The 25,464-nt window shown below is 32.1% G+C and overlaps 1 pseudogene; it reads left to right on the plus strand.

Annotated features, from left to right (window-relative positions):
* Positions 1-17,916: 17,916 nt before the first annotated feature.
* Positions 17,917-23,993, plus strand: LOC6050500 (annotated as a pseudogene).
* The last annotated feature ends 1,471 nt before the right edge of the window (positions 23,994-25,464 follow it).

A 25,464-nucleotide genomic window follows, 5' to 3' on the forward strand; every position in this document is an offset into this window, starting at 1 on the left:
ATCTTGTCGTGCTAACTCGACACACTCTGAAAATTGATGTAAGTACGACAACTGGCCAAAGGGATTTCAGGTCACAATATGTTTGACACACGTGCATGCCCGACTACAGTAAACAATTGTAATTATTAAAATTAAATCAAACTTCGGGAAAAGGCACAGAATGGTCACCAAAAACAAAACGTGTTTGCTGTTGTTTACATTTCGTTCTTTTGTTGTTGTTTATTCAAGGCCAAACATTAAAACGCGTTTTTTGGAACGTCAAAAAGCGACAAACGACAAGATAGCATGACAGCGTCGAAATTACGTTGTATTTCAGGGAGAAAGGGATGAGTTTGAGCATTTTATCTTTTTGGTCCAGTTATTTTCTTATATTTTACTTCTTTTTCGTCTTACGCATTCGCCCAATAGTCAGAAATACTTACAAACGTCATGCAAAGTGTTACACCGTTATAGATGTATCACGTTTTTATTCGTTTCAATTGTTAACAATAGTCGATAATCGATCGGCTTTTTGCGTATCACGTCATGTAAAAGCCGGTAGCAAATCTGTGGAGGCGTGATTACGAGTTGTGTTACTGAACCGTTCCAAATTTAGCGTCCACTTATGGCCACTTTTACGTTATTGTGGGTAGCATTGACGAGTTTGGTGGTATCAAGTTTTTTGGCGTAGAAAAACTAGTCATTGATAAAAATTTCCACGATGAGACCGGCTGCAGGTTTCAATCCCAAGCAAAAGCTTGAGAGAAAAAGTACCAACGAAAAAATAAGCCGGGATTTGGTGATTTTTGGAGCTCTTATAGCGTTTGTGGCGATTCTTTGGATGATGCTGCGCTGGTTTGATTCTATTCCAAAGTCCTGTAATAGAGTGGGACCGGCTGCAAATGAATGAATTTTTGAAGGTAAAGTGTTTGTGAAATAACTTTAATTTCTTTCAGACTTGAAAACCTCTCTAATTTTCAATTTCCATTTTAGAAGCAACTCGTCGGTAACGATTCTAACCTCAAATAACCCATGTGCGTTCCAACTGCCCAGCATGTACCGATATGGCCAATCCAAACAAACCCGTGAGGCATGTGCCTTGCATCCAAATTGTGCCAATTGGCCAACACTACACCGGTGACCTCTCTGTCCCAGCCGATATGCAGCACAACCAGCGTTCAATGCCTTCATCGAAGGTCCCCTTTTGCCAGCATCAAGCACTATCCAAACATGTTTTGAAATTCGCCCAACGTCGTCACCATCGTCATCCCAGGGTCCCGTCCCCGATAAAAGGCACGAGATCCTTTTTAAATAAACCCTTATTCCAGTTCGATTCCGTTTTCCGTTTTTCCGTGTGGCACTCCGAAATGTCAATGCTGGACAAATTTACTTTACAATTTCCTTCTGCCGGGGCCCAAGCTCAAGCTCCGTGTGTAGGACATACACTTGAACCTGGCTCTGGGCGTGGTGCGTGGGAGGAGCGCCAAGGACCAAGGACGAGAACCAAGTGTGTTTACATAGTAGCAGGAGCAAACGAAAACGTGCCCGGAATCGATCCCCAGAGCGGCTACTGACAACTCGGACTCGGAAGATTTCAAGAGATTTTTTACATGTTGTTGACGAACTTCTTCCGGCTGAGGGCAAAATCCCCAAACCCCAGAATCAACGGCTGGGCGGGCACATAATGTGGCCCTCTTCAATGGCGGGAACCTGTCATTTGAATGCTCCGTGCACCACGAGGACAACATCGCACATGGGCACTCGTTCTAAACATCACTTGCACAGGATGGATTTCTGGTCTGGTGGTCTAGTTAAGGCTTGGGAATGTCGAAATTTGAACAGTGAAAATCCGGCATAATTCAAAAACTACTAACGTCAAACGTCAAATTTTTGTATTTTTGTATTTTTTATTTTTGTATTTTTGTATTTTTGTATTTTTGTATTTTTGTATTTTTGTATTTTTGTATTTTTGTATTTTTGTATTTTTGTATTTTTGTATTTTTGTATTTTTGTATTTTTGTATTTTTGTATTTTTGTATTTTTGTATTTTTGTATTTTTGTATTTTTGTATTTTTGTATTTTTGTATTTTGTATTTTTGTATTTTTGTATTTTTGTATTTTTGTATTTTTGTATTTTTGTATTTTTGTATTTTTGTATTTTTGTATTTTTGTATTTTGTATTTTTGTATTTTTGTATTTTTGTATTTTTGTATTTTTGTATTTTTGTATTTTGTATTTTTGTATTTTTGTATTTTTGTATTTTGTATTTTTGTATTTTTGTATTTTGTATTTTTGTATTTTTGTATTTTTGTATTTTTGTATTTTTGTATTTTTGTATTTTTGTATTTTGTATTTTTGTATTTTGTATTTTTGTATTTTTGTATTTTTGTATTTTTGTATTTTTGTATTTTTGTATTTTTGTATTTTTGTATTTTTGTATTTTTGTATTTTGTATTTTTGTATTTTTGTATTTTGTATTTTGTATTTTTGTATTTTGTATTTTTGTATTTTTGTATTTTGTATTTTGTATTTTTGTATTTTTGTATTTTTGTATTTTTGTATTTTGTATTTTGTATTTTTGTATTTTTGTATTTTTGTATTTTTGTATTTTGTATTTTGTATTTTTGTATTTTGTATTTTTGTATTTTTGTATTTTTGTATTTTTGTATTTTGTATTTTGTATTTTTGTATTTTGTATTTTTGTATTTTTGTATTTTTGTATTTTTGTATTTTGTATTTTTGTATTTTTGTATTTTTGTATTTTTGTATTTTGTATTTTTGTATTTTTGTATTTTGTATTTTGTATTTTTGTATTTTTGTATTTTTGTATTTTTGTATTTTGTATTTTTGTATTTTTGTATTTTGTATTTTTGTATTTTGTATTTTTGTATTTTTGTATTTTTGTATTTTGTATTTTTGTATTTTTGTATTTTTGTATTTTTGTATTTTTGTATTTTTGTATTTTGTATTTTTGTATTTTTGTATTTTGTATTTTTGTATTTTGTATTTTTGTATTTTGTATTTTTGTATTTTGTATTTTTGTATTTTTGTATTTTTGTATTTTTGTATTTTTGTATTTTGTATTTTTGTATTTTTGTATTTTTGTATTTTTGTATTTTTGTATTTTTGTATTTTTGTATTTTGTATTTTGTATTTTTGTATTTTTGTATTTTTGTATTTTTGTATTTTGTATTTTGTATTTTGTATTTTGTATTTTGTATTTTTGTATTTTTGTATTTTGTATTTTTGTATTTTGTATTTTTGTATTTTTGTATTTTGTATTTTTGTATTTTTGTATTTTTGTATTTTGTATTTTTGTATTTTTGTATTTTGTATTTTTGTATTTTGTATTTTTGTATTTTTGTATTTTTGTATTTTTGTATTTTGTATTTTTGTATTTTTGTATTTTTGTATTTTTGTATTTTTGTATTTTGTATTTTTGTATTTTTGTATTTTTGTATTTTGTATTTTGTATTTTTGTATTTTTGTATTTTGTATTTTTGTATTTTTGTATTTTTGTATTTTTGTATTTTTGTATTTTTGTATTTTTGTATTTTTGTATTTTTGTATTTTTGTATTTTTGTATTTTTGTATTTTTGTATTTTTGTATTTTTGTATTTTTGTATTTTTGTATTTTTGTATTTTAAACTAAAGCATTACAAATTCTTAATTTTTCAACTTTTTTCCTATTCTTGATGCCCTTAACGAGAAAATGACCTGACTTTCTTTTCGTATTTCTTCATTTTCCTATATCAGATTCGAGTTCTGTAACCCGATTTTAGTCAAATTTGAATGCATTTTTTCAATTTTTCATAACGGCCGCCATCTTCGATTTAAATATTCTAAATAACTTTAGAGTAGTTCTGGTTTCCCGGAATTGCTACTAATGTTGTTTTTTCATTCATTTGAATTTCTATAACATTTTTCAAGATATTATTTTTTCGTTGCTCAAAACCCCAGAATAGTTTAATAATCATAATTAAAATTCATTTTAATTCAGTATTTTTTGTATTTTTGTATTTTTGTATTTTTATATTTTTGTATTTTTGTATTTTTGTATTTTTGTATTTTTGTATTTTTGTATTTTTGTATTTTTGTATTTTTGTATTTTTGTATTTTTGTATTTTTGTATTTTTGTATTTTTGTATTTTTGTATTTTTGTATTTTGTATTTTTGTATTTTTGTATTTTTGTATTTTGTATTTTTGTATTTTTGTATTTTGTATTTTTGTATTTTGTATTTTTGTATTTTTGTATTTTTGTATTTTGTATTTTTGTATTTTGTATTTTGTATTTTTGTATTTTTGTATTTTGTATTTTTGTATTTTGTATTTTGTATTTTTGTATTTTTGTATTTTTGTATTTTTGTATTTTGTATTTTTGTATTTTTGTATTTTGTATTTTTGTATTTTTGTATTTTGTATTTTGTATTTTGTATTTTTGTATTTTTGTATTTTTGTATTTTTGTATTTTTGTATTTTTGTATTTTTGTATTTTGTATTTTTGTATTTTTGTATTTTGTATTTTTGTATTTTGTATTTTTGTATTTTTGTATTTTTGTATTTTTGTATTTTGTATTTTTGTATTTTTGTATTTTTGTATTTTTGTATTTTTGTATTTTTGTATTTTTGTATTTTTGTATTTTGTATTTTTGTATTTTTGTATTTTGTATTTTTGTATTTTTGTATTTTGTATTTTTGTATTTTTGTATTTTTGTATTTTTGTATTTTGTATTTTGTATTTTTGTATTTTGTATTTTTGTATTTTTGTATTTTTGTATTTTTGTATTTTTGTATTTTGTATTTTGTATTTGTATTTTTGTATTTTTGTATTTTTGTATTTTTGTATTTTTGTATTTTGTATTTTTGTATTTTGTATTTTGTATTTTTGTATTTTTGTATTTTGTATTTTGTATTTTTGTATTTTTGTATTTTTGTATTTTTATTTTTGTATTTTTGTATTTTGTATTTTTGTATTTTTGTATTTTGTATTTTTGTATTTTGTATTTTTGTATTTTGTATTTTTGTATTTTTGTATTTTGTATTTTTGTATTTTTGTATTTTTGTATTTTTGTATTTTTGTATTTTTGTATTTTTGTATTTTGTATTTTGTATTTTTGTATTTTTGTATTTTGTATTTTTGTATTTTGTATTTTTGTATTTTTGTATTTTTGTATTTTTGTATTTTTGTATTTTTGTATTTTTGTATTTTTGTATTTTTGTATTTTTGTATTTTGTATTTTGTATTTTTGTATTTTGTATTTTTGTATTTTTGTATTTTTGTATTTTTGTATTTTGTATTTTTGTATTTTTGTATTTTTGTATTTTGTATTTTTGTATTTTTGTATTTTTGTATTTTTGTATTTTGTATTTTTGTATTTTGTATTTTGTATTTTTGTATTTTTGTATTTTGTATTTTTGTATTTTTGTATTTTTGTATTTTTGTATTTTGTATTTTTGTATTTTTGTATTTTTGTATTTTTGTATTTTGTATTTTTGTATTTTTGTATTTTGTATTTTTGTATTTTGTATTTTTGTATTTTGTATTTTTGTATTTTTGTATTTTGTATTTTTGTATTTTGTATTTTTGTATTTTTGTATTTTGTATTTTTGTATTTTTGTATTTTGTATTTTTGTATTTTTGTATTTTGTATTTTTGTATTTTGTATTTTTGTATTTTTGTATTTTTGTATTTTTGTATTTTTGTATTTTTGTATTTTTTATTTTGTATTTTTGTATTTTTGTATTTTGTATTTTTGTATTTTTGTATTTTGTATTTTTGTATTTTGTATTTTTGTATTTTTGTATTTTGTATTTTTGTATTTTTGTATTTTTGTATTTTTGTATTTTTGTATTTTTGTATTTTTGTATTTTTGTATTTTGTATTTTGTATTTTTGTATTTTTGTATTTTGTATTTTTGTATTTTTGTATTTTTGTATTTTTGTATTTTTGTATTTTTGTATTTTTGTATTTTTGTATTTTGTATTTTTGTATTTTTGTATTTTTGTATTTTTGTATTTTTGTATTTTTGTATTTTTGTATTTTTGTATTTTTGTATTTTTGTATTTTTGTATTTTTGTATTTTTGTATTTTGTATTTTGTATTTTTGTATTTTTGTATTTTTGTATTTTTGTATTTTGTATTTTTGTATTTTGTATTTTTGTATTTTTGTATTTTTGTATTTTTGTATTTTTGTATTTTGTATTTTTGTATTTTTGTATTTTTGTATTTTTGTATTTTTGTATTTTTGTATTTTGTATTTTGTATTTTGTATTTTTGTATTTTTGTATTTTGTATTTTTGTATTTTGTATTTTTGTATTTTGTATTTTTGTATTTTTGTATTTTGTATTTTTGTATTTTTGTATTTTTGTATTTTTGTATTTTTGTATTTTGTATTTTGTATTTTGTATTTTGTATTTTTGTATTTTGTATTTTTGTATTTTTGTATTTTTGTATTTTTGTATTTTTGTATTTTGTTTTGTATTTTTGTATTTTTGTATTTTGTATTTTGTATTTTGTATTTTTGTATTTTGTATTTTTGTATTTTGTATTTTTGTATTTTTGTATTTTGTATTTTTGTATTTTGTATTTTTGTATTTTGTATTTTTGTATTTTTGTATTTTTGTATTTTTGTATTTTGTATTTTTGTATTTTGTATTTTTGTATTTTTGTATTTTTGTATTTTGTATTTTGTATTTTTGTATTTTTGTATTTTTGTATTTTTGTATTTTTGTATTTTTGTATTTTGTATTTTTGTATTTTTGTATTTTTGTATTTTTATTTTTGTATTTTGTATTTTGTATTTTTGTATTTTGTATTTTGTATTTTTGTATTTTGTATTTTTGTATTTTTGTATTTTGTATTTTTGTATTTTTGTATTTTTGTATTTTGTATTTTTGTATTTTGTATTTTGTATTTTTGTATTTTTGTATTTTTGTATTTTTGTATTTTGTATTTTTGTATTTTGTATTTTTGTATTTTTGTATTTTTGTATTTTTGTATTTTGTATTTTTGTATTTTTGTATTTTTGTATTTTTGTATTTTTGTATTTTTGTATTTTTGTATTTTGTATTTTTGTATTTTGTATTTTGTATTTTTGTATTTTTGTATTTTTGTATTTTTGTATTTTTGTATTTTTGTATTTGTATTTTGTATTTTTGTATTTTTGTATTTTTGTATTTTTGTATTTTTGTATTTTTGTATTTTTGTATTTTTGTATTTTTGTATTTTTGTATTTTTGTATTTTGTATTTTTGTATTTTGTATTTTTGTATTTTTGTATTTTGTATTTTGTATTTTTGTATTTTTGTATTTTTGTATTTTGTATTTTTGTATTTTGTATTTTTGTATTTTTGTATTTTTGTATTTTTGTATTTTTGTATTTTTATTTTTGTATTTTTGTATTTTTGTATTTTGTATTTTTGTATTTTTGTATTTTTGTATTTTTGTATTTTTGTATTTTTGTATTTTTGTATTTTTGTATTTTGTATTTTGTATTTTGTATTTTTGTATTTTTGTATTTTTGTATTTTTGTATTTTGTATTTTTGTATTTTTGTATTTTTGTATTTTTGTATTTTTGTATTTTTGTATTTTTGTATTTTGTATTTTTGTATTTTTATTTTTGTATTTTTGTATTTTGTATTTTGTATTTTTGTATTTTTGTATTTTTGTATTTTGTATTTTTGTATTTTTGTATTTTTGTATTTTTGTATTTTTGTATTTTTGTATTTTGTATTTTTGTATTTTTGTATTTTTGTATTTTTGTATTTTGTATTTTTATTTTTGTATTTTGTATTTTGTATTTTTGTATTTTTGTATTTTTGTATTTTTGTATTTTTGTATTTTGTATTTTTGTATTTTTGTATTTTTGTATTTTTGTATTTTTGTATTTTTGTATTTTTGTATTTTTGTATTTTTGTATTTTTGTATTTTTGTATTTTTGTATTTTTGTATTTTTGTATTTTGTATTTTTGTATTTTGTATTTTTGTATTTTTGTATTTTTGTATTTTTGTATTTTTGTATTTTTGTATTTTTGTATTTTGTATTTTTGTATTTTTATTTTTGTATTTTTGTATTTTTGTATTTTTGTATTTTGTATTTTTGTATTTTTGTATTTTGTATTTTTGTATTTTTGTATTTTGTATTTTTGTATTTTTGTGTTTTTGTATTTTTGTATTTTTGTATTTTTGTATTTTTGTATTTTTGTATTTTTGTATTTTTGTATTTTTGTATTTTTGTATTTTAAACTAAAGCATTACAAATTCTTAATTTTTCAACTTTTTTCCTATTCTTGATGCCCTTAACGAGAAAATGACCTGACTTTCTTTTCGTATTTCTTCATTTTCCTATATCAGATTCGAGTTCTGTAACCCGATTTTAGTCAAATTTGAATGCATTTTTTCAATTTTTCATAACGGCCGCCATCTTCGATTTAAATATTCTAAATAACTTTAGAGTAGTTCTGGTTTCCCGGAAATGCTACTAATGTTGTTTTTTCATTCATTTGAATTTCTATAACATTTTTCAAGATATTATTTTTTCGTTGCTCAAAACCCCAGAATAGTTTAATAATCATAATTAAAATTCATTTGAATTCAGTATTTTTTGTATTTTTGTATTTTTGTATTTTTATATTTTTGTATTTTTGTATTTTTGTATTTTTGTATTTTTGTATATTTGTATTTTTGTATTTTTGTATTTTTGTATTTTTGTATTTTTGTATTTTTGTATTTTTGTATTTTTGTATTTTTGTATTTTTGTATTTTGTATTTTTGTATTTTTGTATTTTTGTATTTTGTATTTTTGTATTTTTGTATTTTGTATTTTGTATTTTTGTATTTTTGTATTTTTGTATTTTGTATTTTTGTATTTTTGTATTTTGTATTTTGTATTTTTGTATTTTTGTATTTTTGTATTTTTGTATTTTTGTATTTTTGTATTTTTGTATTTTTGTATTTTTGTATTTTTGTATTTTTGTATTTTTGTATTTTTGTATTTTTGTATTTTTGTATTTTTGTATTTTTGTATTTTTGTATTTTTGTATTTTTGTATTTTTGTATTTTTGTATTTTTGTATTTTTGTATTTTTGTATTTTTGTATTTTTGTATTTTTGTATTTTTGTATTTTTGTATTTTTTTGTTTTTGTATTTTTGTTTTTTTTTGTATTTTTGTAAATACATTTTCTTAATATTTCATAACCGCCATTATTTTTGTATTATTCTACGATTAATTCTGAACCATTTTTTACAATATCATTCCTTCTAATGTGTATGCATCGTTCAGCAAACGAATGTCCTGGAGTTGCTGGGACTGCCACAAGGCACTCTGTAAATTTGCCAAATTGAACTCCGATTGAGAAGGTCGGACGTGATTTTGGTGCACCCAAACCTCCCACATACCCGAACGATGTACGTGCCATGTCCAGTCGGGGTCCGTTTTGCGTAAATTTTCTTTTCATCAAAAATAAGCCACCAGCGCCGCACACAAATTTTGTATTCGATGCGGAAAATGGTTCCCGAGTCCGGTTGACCGGGACGACGAATGGTCCACCATTTCGTTTTCCGCGATTTGCTCGTTATTTGATGGCCTGACCATTAAAGTTGGACGTTAATTTGATTATATGGTGATGTAATCATACCAACCCACACATAAGCAGGCAGCCATATTTTGAGCGCTGGAAATGTTGCAACCGAGCTTTCCGGAACCACGGTCGTTTCATTACGCAAAAGTGCTTCCGGGGGGGCTGGCCGGCGAATGGAGAGCAAAGTTTCTAACCACATTTTAATGTGGGTGCACGCTGACGGGAAACTAAACTATTTGGCTTTAAAATATTTGTTTTCGAAAAAAATATTGTTGTTGTCCAAGGATTTCGGATATTTTTTTCAAGTGTTACATTAAAATTGTTATATACAGTTTAAACATTTTCAAAAATACAAGTGTAAAGTTAGCACATTTGCCAACACCGCAGGAAATGTGGTTTTAAAATATTCATCAAACCCATCATGGTAATATCAATTTATGAATTGAGCTGTATCATGGTCAGCTTCATAAATGAAACCTCTAATTATATTTAGTAGCGTGCTGTTTAAGGTGAAACGAAGCTTGCTACATAAACCCGCCAACATCCAAAAGTTGAAATTGAAAAAAGCAAAAAAAAAAAAAGTTAATGAGACATGTAGCATAACTTCTCGCATGAATGAATTTTAATTATGATTATTAAACTATTCTGGGGTTTTGAGCAACGAAAAAATAATATCTTGAAAAATGTTATAGAAATTCAAATGAATGAAAAAAACAACATTAGTAGCAATTCCGGGAAACCAGAACTACTCTAAAGTTATTTAGAATATTTAAATCGAAGATGGCGGCCGTTATGAAAAATTGAAAAAATGCATTCAAATTTGACTAAAATCGGGTTACAGAACTCGAATCTGATATAGGAAAATGAAGAAATATGAAAAGAAAGTCAGGTCATTTTCTCGTTAAGGGCATCAAGAATAGGAAACAAGTTGAAAAATTAATAATTGGTAATGCTTTAGATGAACCTTGAAATCTGACCAACTCTGTTTCCAAAACAATTGACGCTGTTTTCTAGGGACTGACATGACATGTGCGAGCTTTTCAACAACGCCCCGTGTCACCACAATTCCAGCGGTTAAGCTGTAAAGTGCAAACTTTCGCCGACACTGTTGTAGGAAACTTAAGGGGCACACTGTGCATCCCCTTAGCGGCAGTAAAGTGCAAGGATCGTACCTCCCATTTGCATTGCAGTTTTCACGCTTCACCACCGCGCGAAGAAGTACGGCAGCAGACTGTTCTTCTGAGCAGTTAACCTTCAAGTGAGCATTTTGGTTGACTTTCAAAATATTTCGAAATATTTTAAAATTTTAGCTTTGGACTGCACGAGGGTAACAACAATCACCTCTCATTTTTCGCTGAAAAGCTGGCGGAAAACTGCTGTCTCGACATCTCGTGCTGTCTGAATATGTCGGTGCATTTTCCGCACTGAATCACTACTTCGCTCAGCATAAGAGTGCTCAAGAGGTAGAGGGTGGCATGGAACTCTGACAGCTGCTTCTAGTTCCTTTGCGGTTGCTGATGAAAGAACAGTTTGTCTCGCGAAAGAAAGTTGTGGCATTTTGAGACGCAAGTCTTTTGAATTATTGAGATATTACCGGTAAATTTCTCAATCTTGATGATTTCTGTTGGGATTCAAATTAGAAATTCGGGTGATTTGAAAACAAAAACTTGTTAGAAATTCGTTGCATAACTTCAGGCGTAATAATTTCCGAGCAAAAGCGCCCAAATTGATTAGAATTACATGAAAGCAACGCTATTCATGGGCTGGGATTGAAGATGTCTTGCAGAGGCGTGCTAGTATCTACATAAAATCATCAAAGTAGAAAGCAAAAGGATGTCCAGTCCATCACAGAGCAAAAGGACCGAAACTACTCGCACTCAGGTCGCTCCCTGGGGAAGGGGATTTCCGAGCTTGTCCGGGGTGCAAATTTTATGGATATGGATATCCTGGGGAGCAGCAGTGTGCGGGATTTGGGTTCATGGTAGATTTTGCTGGATTTGTCTAGAAAATAGTAGAAACTAGTTCAATTCACCTAGAAGATAGGTAAAACGTTTCATACAATACAGTCCAGACTCGATTATCGAAAGTCTTTGGATAAATTTAAATTAACTTTGGATAATTTAATCCTCGGATAACCGAATCGTAAAAAGACTACCATTTTGTTGTCTTGTTTGAGGTCATTGAGCTCAAAGGTTCAAATATGATCTTAAAATGATCAAAAATGATTTGGAAATTCAAATTCCAAGATGGCAGCCAAAATGGCGCTGGTGAAATATTGAGAAAATGATTTTGGTAATGTAATGTAATTGAGCAACCTAAATTTAAAATTGAGAAAAAATCGACTTTTGTTTTGGGGAAATATGCCCTTTCTAATCAAACACCTATCTTCGTCATTTGAAGAGTTTGATGCTCGATTAAAGCTCCAAAAAAACTATTTAGGCTATAAACTTACCAGCAACAGCACCGCCTCAAGTGAGCACGCAAAATCATGCCATTTTCTGGCCAAAAAGATCAAATTTAATGCACTTTTGATCATAATCTCATCATTTTGGTGGCACACACATCCACACGCAAGATGAGAAGTTGACTGCTTAACGAAAATCGCCATCAATATCTTTTCACTTGCGCTAACGTTTTCAAAGCGCTTGAGATATAAAATTGCTTCCAACTACCGTCAACTTGTTCATTTGAACATTATTTAGTCACTCACTTGAAAAATAATCCCGAAACATGTAAATAATGAGCAAGCGCCATCAAAAAAAACAAACGTGCCAAGTCTTTTGACGTTCAAATTTTGACGACCCATTCCAATCGAAGGCTGAAAACCCGAGCATGAAGCGAAGGCAAATAAAGAACAAAGGGTGGCCACCAACACCACCAGCAGCGCCTGTTGGAGTGCACCAGTGATGCCAGAAAATTTTCGCTATGAATGCTACTTTTCGTGAGTGTTCGCTTAAAATTTCATCAATTTTTGCAGCACTAAGCAGAGCGCTGGAAGACAAAAGAACTAAGCTGAAAATAGAAAAATGGGCGTGGCCCAATGCATTCGACTGATTAGAATGCATTTGGGAAATATATTTTTAAAATGCTTGTAAAAGGAATTGCATAACTTTTAATAAAAGTGATAATAAACAGAAATGTTCACAAAACGTTGCTCTGCTCGTTGGTTTTAGTAAATTCCAAGGAACACTCCAGATTATCCAGCATCATTCAAACGAAACGAAGTTGACTTTATAGCTGTCGGCCACCATTGCTAGTACCAACCACTAGTGTCTTCCTTTTATCTACAAGGACTTCGCCGCCCTGGGCTCCTAAGTGTATGAAAGTATGGCACGGAGCGACGGCGCCGAATACCCATATTTACACAAAGAATTTTAGAGCATCATTCAAACACGATCGCTTATTAGGCCTAAAATGGATATATTTACCCTATAAGTATTTTTTCTCTCTTAAGAACCAATATGAAATGTGACAAATCCAATATTTTCCATCCGTAAGAAAAATAGTCCCATTTCGAGAAGATGCTTTCAACTAGATTGATCTTTTCCAACCGACCAAAGGAAGCTCACATTTCTCCCAGGGAGGTAGAGGAGATGTTATTTGCGTCATCACCTTGGAAAGCTCCAAGAAGCAGGCAGAAGATGTGTGCTATATCTGATCCTAGGTGCTTGGCCAACGGCCAGAGAAAATGGGCTCCCCATCCCGAAGGCGAGGTGATTCTTCTTTCAATTGGTCGTGTTCGCCTGGAAGTATGTAACATGGTGTTGGGTGTTTTTTTGCTGTACCTTTTTTCATGCCCACTCCAGTATGAGTGATGTAATCTTTGAGGGGACGTTCGGTGAATATTGAAAGACGAATTGGAATATGGCCCCTTGGGGGATTTGCTCCGCTTTTGATGAACTAGAGAACGGGATTAGTGGAATGTGTTGCTGCAATATTCGATTTCATCCTTTTACTTCTTCAGGGGATAAGCCTCTTGCAAGTACCAAGAACATGAGAATGTTTTCCTTGGAAAGAAAGTTTCTTTAGCATCAGGAAATAGAACTGCAAGTCATAAATGATCAATCCACTACTTGCAGATGGAAGACTTCGATAACTCAATCAAAAAGTTTTGCTGAAGTATGCTAAGAAAGCTAGGTTAATTGCCTCTTCAAGGAAAACATTTGGTAGCACTCGTAAAAGTTCCAAAGGAATAATAATAATTAGAAATATTCTACGAGGATCCAGATTCCGGCGAACGCGTTTACTAAATAGCTGAATCGCTGCTGCCATCGGTGCTACAATATCGATTGACAAAAACGGGTAATTTTACCGTGCAACATGAAATGTATGCCACCAAGAAGTTCTGCGACATGTGCCTGATGGGAAATTGTACCGAAGGTGAGGAAATGACGAAGCAAACCCAATTTAAGAAAAAAACGAATCGTGGTTATTTTCCCGAGCATGGATAAATAACAAGGGAAATGCGTAATAATACCTTTCTCTGGTATCAATACCAAATTTTGGTATTCCTGGACCCTTTAAAATTTGTCTTAAGGATTATGCAAGAGCAAAATGCGGTATCATACCAATTTAAGGTATTGTTTTGATATTGCAAAATTGCAGAATTTGTCAATGATCGAACACCACATTTTGGTATTCTTTTGGTATTACAGTATTTTATCAAATTCCTCTGAAACTATGGGAAAATTTTGACCAATTTTGACAAAATAATTAATTTTGCGCTAAAATGATGTCTCAAAGCGAATGCTTTCATTCAAAACCGGAAATTTCAAACTTGATTTTAAACATTTTTGATATACCCCCTATAGAAATGACTTGAAATTGTGGAAAATTTTCTAAGTCAGGATGGCACATTTTGGTATTATTTTGGTATTTAAGTGTTTTATCAAATTCCTCTGAAACTATGGAAAAATGTTGACCAATTTTGACAAAATAATTAATTTTGCGCTAAAATGATGTCTCAAAGCGAATGCTTTCATTCAAAACCGGAAATTTCAAACTTGATTTTAAACATTTTTGATATACCTCCTATAGAAATGTCTTGAAATTGTGGAAAATTTTCTAAGTCAGGATGGCACATTTTGGTATTATTTGAATATTGAAAGGTTTCATCAATTTTCTCTGAAACTATGGGAAATTTGTTTAAAAAAATTACGAGTTAATTAATTTTGCGCTAAAATGACTTGAAACACAAAAATGTTAAAGATGATTTTAAAAATTAGTGTGATATACCCACTAATATTTTTAAGTCGGGATAACCAAATACTTTGAAAAACGAGTCAATCGACAGATTAATGAATTTTGGTGAATTTCAATTCAGTTTCATTTTAATAATACTTATTTTTCAATCTTGTCAGAAGCTTCAAGAACTTCAAGCACAGGCCGTTCATCAATGACAAATGCATTCGGTGTGGTGAAGAATATCACTAATAACAACATGGAATCATCAGGTGAGTAGATTTGGCTGTTGCATATGAATAATTTCCGTTTTTCACTAACTGCAACTGTTGCACTAAAAATGGTATGAAAATACCAAATTTTGGTATTACTTGTTCAAATACCAGCGACCATAATGTGCTCTTGGTTGCCCAGTAATAGATGGTAAAATACCATGAAATCATACCAAAATCATGTATGTGAAAGACCACAGAAATACCAAAATATGATTATCCAAGGGCGCGGGAATACCTAAAAATAAAACCATGGCAATACCAAGTTTTGGTTTTCAAGCAATGTTCAAAAATCCAGAAGACCTCAACTTGGTATTGAAATGGTTTTATTTTGAGGTATTATTTTACCCTTGGAATAACATGGTTTGGTATTGTTGTGCCCTTACACATACAAGATTTTGGTATGATTTCATGGTATTTTACCATCTATTACTGGGCAACCAAGGGCACATTTTGGTCGCTGTTATTTGCCAAGTAATACCAAAATTTGGTATTCCCGTGTTATTCACCCCTGCTCGGGTTACTAGCAGGTCAGATTATTATTTGTTGTATGGTAACATGTAACGAGCAGTTTCCCTTTCTTGTCTACTGGTCATGCTAATGTAATTTTTGAGGTAGGTTCGTCAGACACACGATGGCGATACGTGTTTACTTAGGGAATAGTCTAGATTGGAGTATTTCACAGCCAGCAAAAAAAAAAAAATAATAATAAACAGAGTTTATTTCATCGACATTACTCTTACCTTCAATCTTCAAAACTTGATGACTCAGTAATCGCAATTATTTTGAATAAAATTTTAACTAAATGAAGATTAAGCATTGCGATTTATTTACAGTGTAAAAGTAACACAAAGTCAAGAGGACATTGACTTATGGAATGTAGGTCAGCTGGCCTTCACAGCAAAAAATATTTTGAAAACAGTGAAGGTTTAAGAAGATATTCTTTGTCTTACAAAGGTTACTTCAATCGTAACATTACTATTCATATTTCTTATTGTCATGCTACGATATTCGATTTTTTCCCAATTCTAGGGGGAACTGAAAAAGCTTTGTCTCAATTGCACGAGTCATATCATGATTGAATAAGAACCGTAAAATAGAGTGCTTTTTATCCTAGTTTAAGTAAAGTTTTGCTCTATATATTTTTAAACTTTTTTAACTATCGTAAGTTGATACACTCAATGAATTGATGATGTTTGTGAAATATTTTTAAGAAAAATAATGGGATTTCGACTTGCATGCCAGAATTTTAATCTTGCGTGTGTCTCGATGACCTACTGTTAAGGTGTATTCACATTATACTGCATCCGCAGCCGCAGCCGCATCCGCACAAAATTTGACAGTACGGACGCACAGTGCGGACGCGATTTCTTCAATGCATTTCATATGCAGCCATTCACACTGTTCCGTATCCGTATCCAAAGTACGGATCCGTATACGGATGCGGAACAGTGTGAATGGGAACATTTGAGATGCGTTGGAGGAATCGCTTCCGCACTGTGCGTCCGTACTGTCAAATTTTATACACATGCGGCTGTGGCTGCGGATGCGGTATAATGTGAATACACCTTTTAATCTTGTCTTCCGAGTTTTGACATTTTTATGTTTTTAAAGACTATTTAACTTTTTTACTTTTTTACTTCTTTTCTTAGTATTTGACATTTTTAAAAGTTTTTTTTTATTTTTAGACTTTTTTTTTACATTTTTGACATTTTTGTCATTTTTGACATTTTTGTCATTTTTGACATTTTTGACATTTTTGACATTTTTGTCATTTTTGACATTTTTGACATTTTTAACATTTTTGACATTTTTGACATTTTTGACATTTTTGACATTTTTGACATTTTAGACATTTTTGAAATTTTGGCATTTTTGAAATTTTTTGTCATTTTTGTCATTTTTGACATTTTTGACATTTTTGACATTTTTGACATTTTTGACATTTTTGTCATTTTTGTCATTTTTGTCATTTTTGACATTTTGACATTTTTGACATTTTTGACATTTTTGACATTTTTGACATTTTTGACATTTTTGACATTTTTGACATTTTTGACATTTTTGACATTTTTGACATTTTTGACATTTTTGACATTTTTGACATTTTTGACATTTTTGACATTTTTGACATTTTTGACATTTTTGACATTTTTGACATTTTTGACATTTTTGACATTTTTGACATTTTTGACATTTTTGATATTTTTTCAAGTAATTTTTCTGCATTAAAATAGCTCAAATTGATAATGTGTCAAAAACTAAGAAAATACAACGTTACGCCGGTTTACGATAAGTAACTATTGAAAAAGAAGACGGCTAGTCGTGAAAGATTGGCCAGAGCTTTGAGCATTGACAATTCGATAACAAAGCAGAACTAATGGATTCATTCAGAGATGCAGGGGGCTCTAAGGTTCTTATAACAGAGATTAGTTTCAAGTTAATGTACTACACTAAAGGTCACTTTTTGTTTTACCAGTGACAGCAAGAGAATCATTCTTATACCGAGAACCAGTGTTTAATGTTCACACTTAAAAGTTGTCGTCACAATGAAGGTTTACTTCCTGCTGTGGATACTTGTCGTCCTGAATCGTACAGTGGTGTATGCAAATAACTGCAAAAATGTTACTCGAGTGCCGGATTTTTCCGCGGCACAATATGACAACTTTTTGGAGATACTCAAACAATCAAAGCTGTTAATCACCAAACCCTCACGCTTCATTAGAAAGGATAAACTCGTGTGCAACATTGAACACACGCTTCAGATGCTGTTTTTAACCGGGCCATCTAAAGGACTTATGCTGTTTGTTCCTTTTGATAGCTGCCAGTTTTTCCACCTTTGGAAGGACGGCCAGGGCAATTTACGTGCAAAGTCTTCTGGAATTTTTACCTCGGAGAGCATCATGGGTTCCTACAAGGATCCAGACTCCGGCGATCGTATGCTGTACCTTACTGAAGAAACGACGCAGTTGTCGGTGCAACAGTACCGGATTGTTCAAAGGATAAAATTTTCCTCCGAGGATGGAAATCTCTTGATGCAGCAGTTTTGTGACACGTGTTTGATGGGAAATTGTACCGAGATTGAGGACATTTTGCGGCAGCCCAGCGATGGGAGGAGGGTGCAGTGGAAGCATGTTGGTGCAGTTTTGCTAGTGATTGCGATATTTTTGGCTGCTGTGTGGGCATCACTTGGAAGATCGTTCGAAACGGTTTCAATTTAACGAGTTGAACTACTATTTTATTTAGTGATCAAATATTTCTTAAATGATTTTTTTCTTATAAATTAATTACCTTACAACCTTTTTCAGGGGTATGTGTAAGCATTTTTCAATTTCTAAAAACAAACACTGAATTCATGAAAAACATACAAATGATGATGATAAGATGTAGTAGATGTATTTGAAGAACAGGAAAGAACGAACAGTGACGTTTTTTTGTAAAACAAATGTATATCAAAATGACCTGTAGAACAAATGAAAGAAATAAAGATTTTGTTCTCAAGTCACAAAATTATCTAGCAAAACAATAATTCTTTTATCGCATACTTTATTTTTTTAACTATGCAAATCTACACAGAAAAAAAAATGTAAATTTACCCAACACTGAAACCATGTTTCAGATGTAAACATGATGAATGTAAATTTGAAAACTCATGTAAAGAGTTGAATAGCACATAAACAACCTCCATGTAAAATGAGATTCAATGTAACACTTGAATCTCATGTAAACGAAACTTTATTTGGGCAAATCCTAAATTTGAAAGTATGAAAAACATGTAAACGAAAGTTCGATGTAATTTTTTTTAAAATGTAAATTTAAATTGCTGGTTTGCGAGTGACAGCAAAGGCGAAACACAAAATCAAATCGATTCAATATTATGTTTGGTGTGCAGCGGAGCGGAAGTGTTTATAAGTACCAGCGTCAAATGTCAAGCTGCGATTGAGTCAAAACAAAACATGTTGTGTTTTGGTAATCAGTGAAAATTTAATGTTGTTTGGTTGCCTCCTTATTGGCTGATGTTCTTAGTGATTTGTTTTGATTGTTTTGGTGCCGGACCTATTTCGGAAGATATCCGCAAAAATATCCAGCAGCAAGTTTGTACTGATTTGACGTTTGCTGAGGAAAGTCGAAACATTTGGTTACTACTTGTAAAAGACGATTAAGTAGATTCCAGAAACCCGTTGTCGACATAATTTTGATCAGTTTCTGCCTTCTGGAACTTTTTATACAAATGAAGCAAGATTTTAGCCGATAGCGGACCATCCAGCAAATTCAAAATCTCAACTCACAATATTACAACTTGCCGGGGTTTCTTGGTGAGTAAACAACACAACCACATCAACTATTTTACAGCTTTGATCTGCTGGAGCAGCTTGACACAAAAGGAGGACACAATTAAACCACTGTGCCAGGGCCTGGTGAAAGTTTCCTTACTCAGGTTGCAGGCCGGAAATGAAAAATCTATCTTGTTGTGTCCCCTGCAGCCTATCAACCGGGACTCGTCGAGCATCAGCTGGAAGATTGAGACTGATTCCTTCGACGAGCTGAACCAATGCACTCCGAGGGCTTCTTGGTGAACATCCGCACTGGGAATAGTTTTAAAAACATCTCGCGATGGTAAGGATTGTTCCGGCTCTGCACATCTGAATCCATTACGAATTTTCGTAATTGTTGACTGCAAGTCAAGCTGTAAGGTAATATTTTTTTACAATAACAATCTAATTCCAAAAAAAACAGTGGAATAATCTAAAATTGTCTAAAAATATTTCTCTTACAAAATTGTTACTATTACGAGATCCACGACAACGTATCATTTTAGCACTTTTCTCTTTGACAGAGAGAATTAGACGCCCTGAGACGCCTGAGACTGAAAATCAAGCAAAACAATGTAAATGAACCGAAGCCGAAGTGTAAACAAAGAGTCTGTCCCGCTCGTTCCTAATGTAAACATCCACTGACGTAAGCAGGACAGACTGTTTGTTGACACTTCGGCTTTGGTCCCTTTACATAGTTTTGCTTGAAATGTAAATCATTTGACGTAAAACCAGCGTTGTCACATTCAGATTAAATTATAAAATAATTTAAAATAAAATAATTAGTGTAAAATGCATTTTAAAAACATTTTGCATTCAAATGTTCAGAATATGGCTTGTTATTTACATTTTTATATATATTTTTGCACTTTAGAATCATGAATAAAAATATTTACTTTCATTTATTGATACGCTTAAACAAATAAAGTTAAAAGTTAATATCCTTCTAGAACGATTCAAAATTTTCAATTAATTTGAATCGCCAAATATTGATTTTTAAGGATTTAAATTATTGTCGTTTCAAATTTTGTGTCCCGATTTACCCTGACCCAGAGTGCTCATATTTCAGATGCTAGTTTTATATATCCAAACAATTGTAACAAAGAAATCTTTCGGTCCAACTCTGATCGCTGAAGGCGAAGTAAAAAGGCGTTATCTTGAGCAAGTACATCTATTAAACCCCAAAATGTCTACCCACAACTTCTCTTCTTCTTGTTGCGCTCTTCTTTCCGCTCTTCCTTGCGCTTTTCTTTGCGCTTTTCTTCCTCTCACCCTCGCTCCTTCGCTACTCACGCTCGCCCGCTACAGCATCCTCCACGTGCGCCGCTCTGCAGCTGCTTCCATGTCCTCTTATTCTTTCTCTGCCGGCGACCAGGTTCCCACGATCTCCGTACGTTCCAAGCGGCCGCACGCCGCCTCCGGCATCCTTTGCTGTCTCTGGCAGGTTGGACCGGATTGAGGTGCCAGCCCGAATCGTTCCTCGAATGCCACGCGATGCAAATCCGAGCGCTTGTGATGACTCTCGCGCCGATGTCCTGAATGGCCGATCCCCACCAGCCTTGACGTGCAGAATCCAGCTCCGGAACCTTGCGGAGGACGAGCTTAGATGAGCCAAGAGCGGATTCGTAATTCCCACAATAAGACCCTGAAATTCAATCGGATTAACCACTTGCCACACTCCAAGCCTTTTTCTTCTTCTTACCTTCAAGGGAGGGTCTTTTGATGGCTGATTTGTGGATGTGTTCTGCTCGGGCTTGTCCTGCTGCTCGTTTTGATCGTTTCTGTGCTTTGAGGATGAGTTTTAGTTTTTTCGCACGACACCATCTTGTTTTTTAGTCTTACCCGCTGATTCCTGGCTCCCTTCTGGCCAAATTCGTCGTCGCTTCCCGTTCGGGGTGTTTCGCGTGTCCCGGCCCAGTGGGGCGGGGTGTTCCGCGGCAAATCCCGCGTCCGATCCGTCACGTTCCGGACTCTCCAACCAGAACTATCTCATGCCCGGATTTTGCTCGGACATCCAGCTGGCCAAAGGGTTCGGCCGTCGTCGTGACGGGGCCGACCTTGCCGACCATGCACCCGACACTTTCGCACTTTCATCGGTGACGCGATTCACAACGATCGACACATTTTTAACGGCCACCTTGTGCACGTCGGCACGACGACCCTTCCACCCTTCACGCCGGGCCAAATCGGACTACCCTCTCCTGCTTGCTTGTGGTAGCCGTGGAGTGGACGCGAAATTTCTCCGTCGCGCTCTCTTTTCTCTCGCTTTCGCAGGCTTGCCTCGTCTCGTGGTGGTGGTGATCGTTTTCCGGTGCGACCAAGTTGACATCAGCTCGGGGCAAATTTGCGCGATACAAACATTTTTCAAGCGACCGAGGGTGATTGCACCGATTTACTTGCAGACTTTTCACAAAATTATGCAGACTTAGACTAAACATTACACAATCCCTAAAAAAATCAGGCGTCGCGTTATCAGGGGTGACATTGGGTCCGAGGGGTGAGATTGGGTCATACAAATTTCCTCATTTTTGTATGACCCAATCTCACCCCCAGATCTAATGTCACTCCTGATGACGGTCCTAACGACGTCCCTAACAAATAGTTTTGCCTTGTTTGTGGACTAAAGAGTTATCTAAAGGTGTATTCACATTATACCGCATCCGCAGTACGGACGCACAGTGCGGACGCGATTTCTCCAATGCATTTCAAATGTTCCCATTCACACTGTTCCGCATCCGTATACGGATCCGTACTGCGGATACGGATGCGGAACAGTGTGAATGGCTGCATATGGAATGCATTGGAGAAATCGCGTCCGCACTGTGCGTCCGTACTGTCGAATTTTGTGCGGATGCGGCTGCGGCTGCGGATGCGGTATAATGTGAATACACCTTAAGCTCCTCACGCACACTTGCACGCCATTTGTTTTGCTGACCGGTACAAAATTTAACCTCAATCTTTTTCGTGTACGTACCGCAATACATGCGCACGTAGATAACTCTATAGAGTTATCTACGTGCGCATGTATTACGTGTACGTACACGAAAAAGATTGAGGTTAAATTTTGTACCCGCCAGCAAAACAAATGGGGTGCTAGTGTGCGTGAGATCGGCCTTAGATAACTCTATAGCTCTTAAAATAATTCTGAAAACTCAATGCAAATTTTTCGTCTACTCATACAGATTTTGTTTACACAATCCAATTTTGCAATCCTGCAGGATGCTTGAACTAAAAAGCATTTTCAGTCGCGGGTAGTTGACATTTTTCTGCGCGAACTGTCACCACCACGACCCAGAAAAAAATGTGTTTTTGTTGTTGCGCCGCCTGCTGTGACTGAGTTTTGTTTAATATGCAAGTTTGTCTGGATTTATTTTTGTGATAATTCACAATAATTATTATTCGATTTTTTCAGCTAGAATTTTACGAACCTTGCCGTGGAGGACAAAAGTGCTTTTCTCCGCGAATCGTAGCTCTCCGGCTGCGTCACCTTGATCGAGACCAACCCAAAGTACCCGGATATGATCCTGTCCTCGTCGCGCGACGTGACCCTGATCGTGTGGAAGCTGACCCGGGACGACGCCAGCTACGGCATCCCGCAGAAGCGCCTGTACGGCCACTCGCACTTCAGCAGCGACGTCGTGCTGTCCTCGGACGGTAACTACGCCCTGTCCTTCTCCTGAGACAAGACCCTCCGTCTGTGGGACTTGGTCGCCGGCAAGTCGATCCGCCACTTCGAAGATCATACCAAGAACGTCCTGTCGTTTGCGTTTTCCGTAGACAACCGTCAGATCGTATCCGGCTCGCGCGACAAGACCATCAAGCTGTGGAACACGCTTGCCGAGTGCAAGTAGAACCAGGAAGACGGTCACTTCGACTGGTTGTTCTGTGTGCGCTTCTCGCCGGACCACTCCAACCCGATCATCGTGTCCGCCTTTGGGATCGCACCGTAGGTCTGGAATCTGGACAATTAAATGCTGAAGATTGACCATCTGGGCTGTGGCTACCTCAACTCGATGTCCGTGTCGCCCGACGGTTCCCTGTACGTACACGTCCGGCGGTAAGGATTGCAAGGCGTTCCTTTGGGGTCTGAACGATGGCAAGCATCTGCACACGCTGGAGCATCAACGCGATCTGATTCTTGCCGGACAAATACAGTCTGTGCGTCGCCTACGTCTCGTCGATCAAGATCTGGAGTCTTGCTTGCAAGACCATGGTCGAGGAGCTGAAGCCGTCGAAGGCCGACCCGCCGCAGTGCCTGTCGCTGGCTTTGTCCACCGACGGACAGACCTTGACGCCGGCTACATCAACAACATCATGAGCGTCTGGTAGGTGTCCGTATCGGCTCGCTAAGAAGTGTGCGCTAACTCAATCCAGGGGCACCAGTCGTCGCCAGGAGAAGAATAAGAACGGCGTGGCCGATTACTCGTAGAAGCGAGGACACTAGACGCCGTCGTCACAGCAAAACATCATCCGGAAATCACTCGTGGAAGCAGGCCAGAAGAGTTACACTTAGCTGGTAAGTTGAAGGTAATAGATTCGCTACAATTGTGGAGTAAAAATTTATACTTTTTTATACAGCTCGCCCACGTCGTTGATCCATTCAGCCCAACCAGAAAGGCCTAACGTGGTTTGAATTTGGTCGATCGCTGGATTGACGCAACAACTTGAAAGTATTTTGCTGCGCGACGTCAACCTGCAGCAGGTGGTTTCGGTCGAGCCGTCCGTGTTCGCCTTTATCACCAGTACTACAGTTCGAGCCTGAAGATAGAGCAGATCGAGATGAGTATTCGGCTAGGAAGATCTTTAGAGGTTTGAATTGCTTAACTGTAAGTATTGCCATTTTTTTTTCTGAGTAAATCCGCAGAGTTAAAATCACAATCTAAATTCTTATCAAAATAGTGTGCATTTTATGGAATTTGGTTTTACTCCGTTGAATTTAAAATCCCATGCTATTTTTCAAGCTTTTGGTTGCCTACAGTTTGAAATGATTCTTTTTTGTATTATCTGGCAATAATAAGCATTATGTCAATGGAATCATGTGCTTGAATTGATTAGAAATGATTACAAAAGAGTGATCTTTCATACTACATTTTGGCCATAAAAGTATTTGAAATTTACATCGGATTTAAAATTCAACGGAGTAAAAAAAATTCGAACCTTGGTAAATTTACGTAGATTTCATCGGAAATTTACATGTTTTCGAAACGCTTTTTGTTCTACAGAATTAAATCGGATGACACGTAAATTTCAAATGAAGTTGATGTAAATTAGCATCATTAATGACGTGCACTTTTGGTACATCATAAATGATGTAAATTTACCGGATTTTTTTTTTCTGTGTATGTCAACTCACACCAAAATGAAAAGTTTTGCTTAGACTCCTGTTCGATTTTCAAGAATTATAGCTCAAAGTGGTAAATTTGACTTCCACTGACGAATTCTAGTACTTTTTTTGAATCTTGTTGATCGCATATTTTTTCATGATTTCTACTAAATTATGGGTTTTTTAAATGAATTTTTATGTAGAAATTGAGCTTAATGTGAAATCGTAATCATGTATTTTTTTTTCAAAAAATGTTAGTAAATGAAATAATACAATCCGAATAAAACTTAGAGAGCCATTTTTTAATTTTGGACATGATTTGTCATTTTAAAATTATGCTTTTTTTCAAATATGTATAACATGCAAAAAACGACAAAAAATGAATACAAAAGATTTGCGCGCTTTCTTCATGAGCTATTATTACGTTACGATGGATATTTTTTTGTGAAAAAGTCAATATTTGGCAATTTTTTACCAGTTTTTCCATTCAGATTATAAATGTAAAAATAAATCGGGTGCTTTTGAAAGTATTTTTTAAAGAAAGTTTAGAGAAAAATAGTCTGAAATTATTTTTCTCTGAACGTTTATTTTGATTCGTGTTAGTATCAGAAGATTTTCAAGCTTGAATAAATTTGTGATGAATTCTTTCAGCAAATATTTTTTTTGGAGAAATTTCAAGTTTAGGAGATTAGAACTTTAGAAAAGCCCAAAATATTTACATAAAAAAAATTGTTGAAACATTATGATAAGCCATGCAAATGCAAGTATACTATTTATATTTTATTTAATTACTTTATTTAGCACATTTAATCTTC

This window comes from Culex quinquefasciatus, chromosome 2, assembly GCF_015732765.1.
Source record: "Culex quinquefasciatus strain JHB chromosome 2, VPISU_Cqui_1.0_pri_paternal, whole genome shotgun sequence".
NCBI lineage: Eukaryota > Metazoa > Arthropoda > Insecta > Diptera > Culicidae > Culex > Culex quinquefasciatus.